The sequence below is a fragment of the Neopelma chrysocephalum genome, unplaced genomic scaffold (assembly GCF_003984885.1).
Source record: "Neopelma chrysocephalum unplaced genomic scaffold, ASM398488v2 Primary Assembly neopelma1_123, whole genome shotgun sequence".
Classification (NCBI taxonomy): Eukaryota; Metazoa; Chordata; class Aves; order Passeriformes; family Pipridae; genus Neopelma; species Neopelma chrysocephalum.
This window is the reverse complement of record NW_020897785.1, coordinates 143,942-154,276: the sequence shown is the minus strand read 5'-3', so window position 1 is coordinate 154,276 and position 10,335 is coordinate 143,942. Positions and strand designations below refer to the sequence as shown.

Sequence of the window (10,335 nt, the reverse complement as noted above, 5' to 3'; positions counted from 1 at the left end):
CAGATAAAACAAAAAATGATGTTTTTCTTGATTTTGGGAGGATTTTCCACTGAACCAAAAAATGCGTTCCCCATTGAGCTCTACTTCTGCCATGTGTGTTTTTCTGGAGTGAACATTAGATATACTTTTTTGCCACAGTCTACGTGGAAAGGTGCTAAAAACAGTCCTTTTTTCACTGTCAGAAGAAGACAGTAAATCAAAAGTATATATTTTGGGGAGGAGCCCTCTGTGGGTGCCTGCAACCATTTCTCCATGGTGGTTTACATGTCTTCGGGTGTTACAAACTGGAATATGCTCCAATGCCTGCAATGTCCCGCTGGTATTACAGTGAGACTTCACAGCTGCTCTTCCAAAATTCCATAATCCTGTGTTAAGGCATGGGACTAAGTGCTCTGGAAGAGACAGGTCCTGTCCTGGATCTGCTGTCCCCTACAAGGTTTTAATCCTCCTTTCCCATGTCTTCCCAGATAATAAGATCTACCTCCCCTGCAGTGCTGTTGTGAGGCTTAACCTGGTAATCTTTGTAAAGTGCTCAGGGATCTTTTGTAAAAGAGGAAAGGAAAAGAAGGAAAAAAAGAAAAATACAGTATCCAGCCTGATTGTGGTCAAGGAGCCACAGGACGACTCACAGGAAGCTGCAGGTGATCTTTAAGTTCCCTTTCAATCCAAACCATTCTATGATTCTATGACAAAAACAAGACCAAGATCGTGTCTCTGTCTCAGAGGTATCATTGCAGAGCCCAGCAGCCTTCCCTCACTTAGGCTCTTGGGTGCCAGCAAGGGTGACACTGCAGTGACACATTTTTCCAGCCCATGGTGAGACCTGTCCTTTCGAGATGCCTTTGCTTTATGTGCCAAATCAAAGGCTGCTTTGTCCCTCTTCCTTGAAATGCTCTTACTGCAACTTTTCACCAGTGCACTGTTCCCTTAGAGTCAACCATGAAGGCAGTGGCCACCCAAATGGGAGGGCAAAGGAAGAGCTCTCCCTCCACCCAGGACCTCTGGAAGGTCAGGGAACCCTAAAAAATGTGAGGGTTCCCAGGCCCTCTTTTTCTCACCAGAGTTGTCAACCAGTTTAACTAAAGCTACATCCTCTCCCTGCCCTCCTGTTCCTCCTCCACTGCTGGCTTTATCTCACCAGCAGGAATGTTAAGCAAGAAATCTCAGACTGATTATGGGACAAGAGCCCAAGAGCAGGTGGAGGATGCAGTTCACACTGTCCAGCTAAAGCAGAGGCTTCACCTTCCTTAATTACAATAGATGAGGGAGTATGTCCCACTTCCTTATGGAAGGGGACATATCCTTATCCATCCAGAGAAGCTGTGGCTGTCCCATCCCTGAAAGTGTTCTAGGGCAGGTTGGACAGGGCTTGGAGCAACCTGGGATAGTGGAAGGTGTCCAGGATTCCACCTGTCTCCTTCCTACACCACCAGCCCCAGGGTTCACATCATTCCTGACTTGTACAATGAAAACCCAGAGGTGCATCTGTTCCCAGGTGTGTTGCCCAACAGATATAACTGTTTATTAACAATATCAACACTGCATTAATGATCTAAGAACAAGGGCTAATTAGAAATAAATTTGTCAACACACCTGAATGTTTCTTCCCCTTGTGCTGCACTGGAGCTTTGCCTGATGATAACAATATCCTTTCATGATAAAACAAACTTTCATGTTATGGTGCCTTTTACAATTACAGCCTGTTGTTTATTTTCTTGCTCTTCACCATGGATGACAAAACGCCACCTTCATCCAAGGTTTTCCATCCTGGACAGCCTTCCTAGGTGGGTGTGAAGCTGCAGGATGAGTCCAAAAGCCAAAGATAGAGTGGATTCAAGCAGATTTAAGGGACCATCGGATGCATCAAAAAATATCACACCATCCATATTTGTCTTCACAGTACAAACCCAAAGGAGGAAGAGCAGAATAAGGAGAAGACTCTTCCCAATGGTAAAGGGAAACTGTGAGCTTTATTTGTGCAGTCATAGGAATCTCAGTGGCATAGTCTGAATTCCTGCTGCTCTCAGGGAAGGTTGCAATGTTTGCTTGGCTGGAGAACAGCAGAGCAAGGGGGTTTTGGTGAGATATTTCTGGAAAGTTGGATGGAAGTTAATTAGGAAATAAAAAAATTCCCATGATGTTGCCTCAACTCCTGAAATTGTTGTGTAGATCACATGGACATTAGATATAATCCAAAGGAGCCCTGGCAGCACTACATGAAACTGTGGAATCGTTTAGGTTGGAAAAGCCCTCTGAGACTATTTAATGCAACCATTCCCCCAGCACTGCCAATGTCACCACTAAAACATGTCCCCAAGTGTCACATCCAGACATCTTTTAAATCCCACCAGGAACGAGGACTCCACCTGCCAGGACTGGGCAACCCTTTGGGTCATCCTTTCATTTGTAAAGCTGAGGCTGGGGAATCTGGGAGAGGCTGAGTGACCATGTGCTGGGTCCCAGCCCAGTGTCCCAAGTTCAGGAAATTCCTCTGTGACAGATTCCAGGCGAAGAGAGGAAGATTCCCAGAAATCCCCAGCTGCCCTCAGAGTCCTTTACTGGAGGACACTGACAACCTCAGATCACACACCTTGCGACAGAGGGAGTTTTTTCCTTGTTGGAAAAGACTAGACTTTTTTTGCCTTTTTATTTTTAACTTTTCCTTTTTAAAATTGTCAGTGTTTCGTGGGTTTTGCCTGGTAATCTCATCCAAGGTCAAACCATCCTCCTGCATTACCACTTAGCCCTCCAGCACTTGTCTGCACACGCAACCCTGTTTGTCCTTTCCTTGTGTGAGAGCGTTTCACATGGATTTGGTCTTGGAAGTTCAGTGCTTGGAGTTTTCCAGCACATGAAAAACTACTTTGGCTTTGCCGTTTCACTTTCATATCTGTCTTATTTTTTTAACTCCTCTCCAGAATAGGTGGATTAATTCAACATCAGTGCAGAGAGAGAAACGCTTTTTTTTTTTCATCCCAGAAGGAAATCGGTGATGGAAGCTCCATCCTGACTCTGGGGACGGAGGATTTGGGTTGGGATCGGACCTTTTTCATCACATCCAACCTCGGCGCTGCAGCTCCCACCGGTGCCCGGTGTGAGATGCTCGGAGGCAGAGCAGGGGCATCGCCTCCGGGTCCAGCCCTTCCCTTCCCGGCGGCGGCGGGGCTGGCCGGGGCACTGACCCCAGCGCCGGGGAGTCTGGAGCGGAGCCGGCGGCCGCCGCTCCCCGCCGTCAGCCCACACCTCATCAATAGGGGCTGACAGCCCCGGCCCCGCCGCCTCGACGGCACCGCCGACGGCACGGCACGGCTTGGCACGGCCCGGAGTCAGCAGGCAGACCCCTAAGACGGGTTTGGAGGCAGCCCCATCCAGCCGGGATGTAGCGGGACCAATGGTTTTGGGACAGACGTAACTAAGTTGAGAGCTCTGTGGGTCAGGTTGCGAGTCGCAGGGATCCGGGCATCCCCACAGGCAGGCAGCCCCATAGGTCTGGGATCTAGAGAATGAACTTCCCAGTGACAGATTCCCAGACAGACTGGGGGGGGGGTCAAGCCAGCCATGGATTTGGGGGAGTACAGGTAGCACAGCTTGTCAGGGATGTAGGGGACCCCACAGGGACAGGTAAGGACATCTAGTGCATAGAGAGAGCAGATAAACATGTAGGTGAGACAGATATAGATATATGGATAGCAATCTATACATTTTAAAAAAATGTCTATTTTGGCAAGTAGACAGGCACAAATAGGTAAATAGACACAGTAATGCCTAGAAAGTTACAATAGATATATGGATATAGTGATATATGGCTGGACGGATACATGGAAAGATGATGGATAGGCGGATGTAGCTGAAAGACACATGGATATATGGATAGAAGATGGAGAGATGGGCAGTGATACTGACTGAGGTTCTGCACTGCCGGGGCTCCAGCCCGTGCATTCCCAGGCAGCTCAGCCTTTCGCCGGGCGCAGGAGGCTCTTCCAGCCTCTCGGAGAAGGGGAAGGGGCTTTCCATCACTTCTGCTGTTGCTACCAGACACGAGAGGCTCTGTCGGGGCCAGTCAGCACCCAGCAGCCAGGAGGGTGGTTTCACGGCAGGTGTGCTCCACACGTGCGGTTTTATTGTCACTGCGTCAAAGGGCCGTGACAACAATGACAATAAAACCACACGTGTGGAGGGTGGTGAGGGTGGGCGACAGGAACCCCAGCGGTGACGCACCGCTAATCATCCCCCACCACGGGGGATGCTCGCCCACTCCTCCCTGTGCTGGTGGCCCCGACCAATCCCCCCGTCCACGAGTGACGTGCTCGCAGGATCCCACTCAGACATTCACGCCACGACGGCGCAGCCCCTCTCCCCCGGGGGGAGCCCCCTCTGTGCTGGGCTTTCACGTCTCCCCACCAATTTAAAGGATCCCGGGTCAGGGAGTGCAGAGCCGCAGTATTTTAGGCTCAGTTTGCTTGATTTTGGAGGTAAAGCTGAGCAGGAACGCAGCACATCGACCCACGCTGTATTTTCAGTGTTCTCTGGGACACCTTTGTCCCCTGCAGCAGGGATCCTCCACGCACACAGTGGCACAGACACGGGTGGTATCACAATTCCTGTGGCCCCCGTTTCCCGAAGATCCAAGTCCGAGGTGGGTTTTGGTTCCTGCCTCTCCCCAAATTGCCCTGGCACTGACCCTCACAGCTCAGCCTCTCTCCTCTCCTGCTACATCAGAGCACGGATCGCTGCTCCAATACACATCTCCACATCCCACGGCTTTGTCCCTGAGGAAGCCGTTTGTATTTATTTCCATTGGAGGTAAAAAAGAAAAGGAAAAAAAAAAAAAAAAAAAAGAGGAAAAAGCAATAATATAATATTTGGGGGCATAGGGGGTGGTCAGAAAGGATTTGGAAATGCCCCTGAAGCATCGCTGAGCCGTGATGCTCCTTGGACACCCTTCTCCCACGGGTAGTACCCGGCCTTTGGGAGGTGGGGGATGTAGGTGGGGGGGGGTTGGTGGCATTTTAGGACCACTGCCGTCCTGTAAACAGATGTGACGTTTGTTTAGGGAAGTGTCTCTGAAGGTGTGACAAGAGACTTTCGCGAGCCGGGGTGGGGGGTGGCAGCCACAGCAGGGTCCCCTCCTCCCTACATAAGTCCTCGGTTGGAGGGGGGGGGTTGTCCCATTGTCCCACTGGTCCCCTCCAGCCGTGGGGGAGGTTGTCCACAGTCTCCCGTGGGGTTTCCTTGGGCTGGAATGTTTTTGTGGGCGGGGGTGCAGGAGATCCATGAGCAGGGATAAAGGGAATGCAAGGGGATCCCTGAGCAGGGGTGAAAAGGGTCCACGGGCAGGGGTGCAGGGCAGTGAAATGGGTTCCATGCAGGGAATTGCATTACGGTTGCCCCAAAAGGACATCCACGAGCAGGGGTGAAGGGGAATGCAGGGGTCCATGGGCAGGACGTTCCAGAGGGTCCATGAGCAGGAGTGCAGGGGGTTGAAAGTAGGTCCGTGGGCAGGAATTAAGGGGGTGCAAGTGGGTCCGTGGACAGGGGTGTAGGAAGGCGCAAGGGGGTCCCGGAGTGGGAACTCTAAGGCTCATCGGAGAGGAGGGTTCAGGATCTATCCCCCAGGAGGGCGGACGGGTCCATCCCTCCCCCAGCAGGGCTCCATCGGGGGGTGACGCTCGGGGGTCCCCCCTTTGCTGGATCAGGGGAGGGCTGGAGCAGGCAGGGACGGGGGCAGCGCCCCCCTGTCCCTCCCTAGACCCCAGTGACGGGTGGGAAGGAGGCGGGAGGAGGTGATGCCGTCCCGAGACGTCTCCGGGCTCGCAGGGAGCCTCATCCCCCACCCCCGGCCACCCCCCGCTCCCAGCCCGGCCCAGTCCTGCCGCGCTGCCCCAAAAAATCAAGGGTGCAGCCGCGCAGTCCCCCCTGCTTTGGGACCCCCTTTCCCCTGCCCAGTTGCACCGGCTGCTCTGATACAAGACGGAGCCGACTGCAGTTCCATATCCCTCGTACCTATAGATACCTATAGATAAATACCTATGGGTAGATACCTATAGATGATCTATACCGCCAGCGAGGGCACTGATATTTTGGAGATCGGTTTCTCCCCTTCCCGGCTACCCCGAGGTGGCCGGTTCCCTCCCGCAGCCCTTAACGCCCCCCCCAGCCCCCTCCTCCAGATCCCTTCCCGGTCGCAGCCAAGGCATGGAATAAATAAAATAATTAAAAACATAATAATAAAAATACTGGTGTGTGCTTGGCCCAGCAGCCGCCGGCAGCATTTATCTCATTTTCTCTGCTAGAATCACATTTCCCCACTGTTTTTTTCCTAATTTTTAACGGATTTTCTCCATGATTTTTTAAAAATTCGAGAAAATTTTAAGTCAACTTTCCTTCCATCTTCATACCTCCCCCTCCCACCCAGTTGCTAATGTGTTTTTTCTTTGCTTTTTTCTTTTCTTTATTTTATTTTATTTTATTCTATTCTGTTTTCTCTTTTCTTTTCATTTTCTTTTCTTTTCTTTTTCCTTTTTTTTTTCTTTTGCATCTGTCACCAACTGAAGCTTTAACTCTAAAACCGCCACGGAATTAACTTCGATATGGAAAAATAAAAAAGAAAAAAAACCCTTAAAACAAAAAATACGCATCGTATCGAGTTTTTCCCTGTCTGAGGAAGAAGGGGGGACTGGAAAGAAGAGGGGCAAGGTCGAGTTTTGTTCTTCTGGGTTATTTTCAGCCAGATTTCGTTAATCGCAAGTGAAAAAAAACCCTCCGAGTGCGGAGCAGAGCTTTTTTTCTTGTCGCTGCGTTCTGCTGTGTCCCATCTTCTGCTTTTATTCGGGAGAAAAAGTGTCCGAAATCCATCCTGTCCCTCCCGGTTGTTGGGTTACACCAAGCTGGGCTTGGCTCGGTTTCCCACCTCTTGGATTTTTGGGATGCGCATTCCCGCGGTTCGCTGCCCGAACCGATATTTCCCCGCGGAAAGAGGCTGGATCCGGCCATGGACACGCAAAACAATCCACGGGAATTGCTTTTGCATTTTCTTTTTCCTGGAAGTTGCAAAGCCGATGCAGGTCCTTGAAGTTCTCTCTGCTCCCCGCGTTGCTGCTAGGAGAATTTAATCAGTTTTAATTGTATTTTGGCTTTTTTTTTTTTGTAAGGAAAGCGCTTCTATCCTGAAGTAATTCATCGAATCTTCAGCAAATCGCTGATTTGGGAGAGAAAATCGTCAGGGATTTTGCAAAGGAGGGAAAGATGCGTCTCCAAAACCCGGCACATCTGGATAGGCAGCTGCTTCGGAGAAGGGATATAAAGCGAGACACTGATATATTTAATTTTCCTTTCTTTCTCTGCGTGCTCATAGCTCGATGTTCATAAGTGTTTTTTATATATACAAATATTTTATATATATTAATATCCTGTATATATATTTAGATATTATATATTAACTTTATATGCATTAATTAGTATAGTATATGTCTATTTATAGATATTTAATAGTTTACATATATTATATAGATCTAAAATTTATACCATAGCGTGTTATAAATTATAAATCATTTAGCTATGAAAGTATATACATGTTTATATGTAAAACACATTCCTTTGAATTATAATATACATTAAGTCCCATCTGTACTCAATTTTTTATCGATATGTATATAATAACACATTTATTAAACACATATTTTGTATTTACATATATTTATATTTATATTAAATACTCTTTAAATATACAGTTTTCCCAGTGTGCTTGAAGTATAAATATCCACAGTAACACCGTTGCTGACAGTTATTTGTTATGTATTTCTGTGCTTATAATTTTGTTTCTATACATGTCTATAACTATTTTCATCCCGACATTTGCGTTTCAACAGGATTTCTCTCCTGCCGCGTTTTTAGCCTCTGCCAATGCACACCCGTATCCCCCTTTTGGGGTTTTGGGGAGTCCTTGTGCTCCCTCGGGATTTTCTGAAGTAATAAGGAGACTGGGGTGGCTCCGGGCAGAGGATATGGGGACCTCACGTCCCCAGGGACCCATTTTCGACCCTGGAGTACCCCCCAAGTGCTCCCTTCGCCTTCCATCCCTCTTCCATAAATCGTTTTCCCCACCCCCTCTTTTTTCCCTCCTCCTCCCTTTGCCTCTTTCATACGGAAATTTTAAATTTTAATTTACTTTTTTCTTTCCAAGCCCTAAGAGACGCTTCCAGCCGCCTCCCGCCCTCCCACGCAGGACCTCCAGATTTCCACGGGAAATCCCGGCGTGTAGGAAATTTTTAGGGTGTGAGGCTTATTCCGGGGAACGAGGCAGTGGGAAGCTCCCCCCAACAACTCTCAGAGGCTGGAGTCACACCAGCGTGAAAAGAGCCCCCGGGAAAGGGGGGACAGTGGAAAGGGGACTGAGCCCCCCCGCAGGCTCCGTGCCCGTGGGATCCCAAATTGCAGAGCCCCCCCCTGCACTGCACCATTCACCTTTAGAGCCTCTGCAGCACATGGGGTGCCAAGAGATGGGTGCCCAGTTTGAGGAGGGCACCCCCAAACAGGCTGGGATGACGGGCAGAGCAGTTGCCACCTCTCCACTCCGTGATTTGGGACCGAGGTTTGAGGCAGGAGCTTGGAGAAATGCCCCGTGCGCGATATCCCCAAGGAAAGGGGTTGTCTCCAAAGGGATTGGGGAGCTGGAGGTGGGGGGAAGGGGGTGTCCGTACCCCTCAGGAAACACCTCCGATTATTTCTGGGGGCTGGGCAAGGGTGTCCCTTGGGTGCACGGGGGACACGACGCCGCCCGGTTGGACTTTGCCTGCAGCGTGGGCCGCCCGTGGGGCCGTCCCGTGGCGCTGCTTTGATTTTATTATTTTATTCCTTTTTTTTTTTTTTCCTTCCTTCCCAGCAATGAAACCTGGCGCCCGGCTGATGGTGCAACAGATACCAACCACCCTCCTCACCCCCCCTTTTCCTCCCATCGCCGCCCACTTCCACGTGACGTGGGCAAACCAGTCAGAGAGTGGGACTGGGGAGCCTGGCCATACTGGGGAGCCAAGGAGGGGGGAGACAGAGCCCCGCTGCCCCTAAGCCCCCCAAGAAGCAGGAGCCAGGCATGTCTTAGCCCCGTGCCTTTCCCGCAGCGAGGGAGTGTCCTGCCCCACGGCCTCGCCCCCCTCCGCCCCCTGCCCCCCCAGCACTGAAGGTGGGTAGCTCTTCCCTGTCCCCTCGCTCCTCTTCCTCGCTGTCACGCCGGGACTCCAACGAGCCCCTTCCTACAGGCCTCCCCGAAAGCTTCCTCCTATTGTCTCCTCGGGCTTAAAAATGAACTCGATTTTGGTGGGGTTTTGGTTGATTTTTTTATTATCACCATTCCTGTTTGTAAAGCAGGAGAGGAGCTCGCTCCTTTTTCCCCTCCTGTGGAGATTCCCGTAGAAACGCTCCGTTCTAGGCCGGTTACACACCAACCACCCCCTGAGTTTCAGGGGGACACAGAGCTCCCTTAAACTCCCTTCTTCCCGGCTCGCTTCCATCCTTACCCCTTCCCAACGCTGCCTCCGGCTTCTCTCCCTTTCCTCGGCCGCCTGCCCGTCTCCCGCTGTCCTCCCGGGGTATCAGTCCTTATCTCCTGGTTATCTCTTCTGCTGCTAAATTCGGCCCAGCGCAGGGGTTCAGCCGGGGGAATCTGTTAGTTAAACCTAAAGCAGTCCCAGGAGTTATTTCTCCGGCCATAGTTCCCCCCCCATCCAGGCCTTCTCCCGGTGTTAAACGGTTTTCAGAGAATCCTAGAACTCCAGAATAGTTTGGGTTGGAAGAGACCTTAAAGATCATCTACTTCCACCCCCCCACCATGTGTAGAGGCATCTTCTGCTAGACCAGGTGGCTCCAAACCCCATCCAACAGGATCCCTCCACGATCTACGGAGAAAACAGCACGTCAAATTTTCTTACCCCCTTCCCAGACTCTCCTTGGGAAGAGGGTTTCCTCCTGACTCCCTTCCATACGTGTTTTTTGGGGTCTTGCCATTGTGAGCCACCCGCAAGGCCCCGATGGCATCCCACGGCCCAAACCCACCCCAAATTCCCCTAAAGGAGCCCAAATCAGAAACCAACCCAATACGAGACAAAGCATCCCTCACCCTCCCCCTGCCCCATGGCTCCAGGAGGCGCCTCCCTATCCATACCCATGGCATTCCCAGTCCCCAGTGGGTCACCTTCCTATGCTCACAGCTTCTCCCAGCTCCCCATACGGAAAAAATGGGAGTGAGAGACAAAAAAACACCCGGAAGGGGGAGTTTTGACGGTGCTGCTTGGGGTCTGCTCCCCATTTTGGGCAGCACTGATGGGGGTGCAGTGGGTAACA

The 10,335-nt window shown here is 50.8% G+C and overlaps 1 long non-coding RNA gene across 1 annotated transcript; it reads right to left on the bottom strand.

The window, feature by feature from the left end:
* Positions 1–7,147: 7,147 nt before the first annotated feature.
* Positions 7,148–10,210, bottom strand: LOC113974578. Its single transcript, XR_003536581.1, has 2 exons — positions 9,513–10,210; positions 7,148–7,281 (listed from the first exon to the last, which is right to left on the bottom strand). It is a non-coding gene; the product is annotated as an uncharacterized LOC113974578 (long non-coding RNA).
* Between the last annotated feature and the right edge of the window lie 125 nt (positions 10,211–10,335).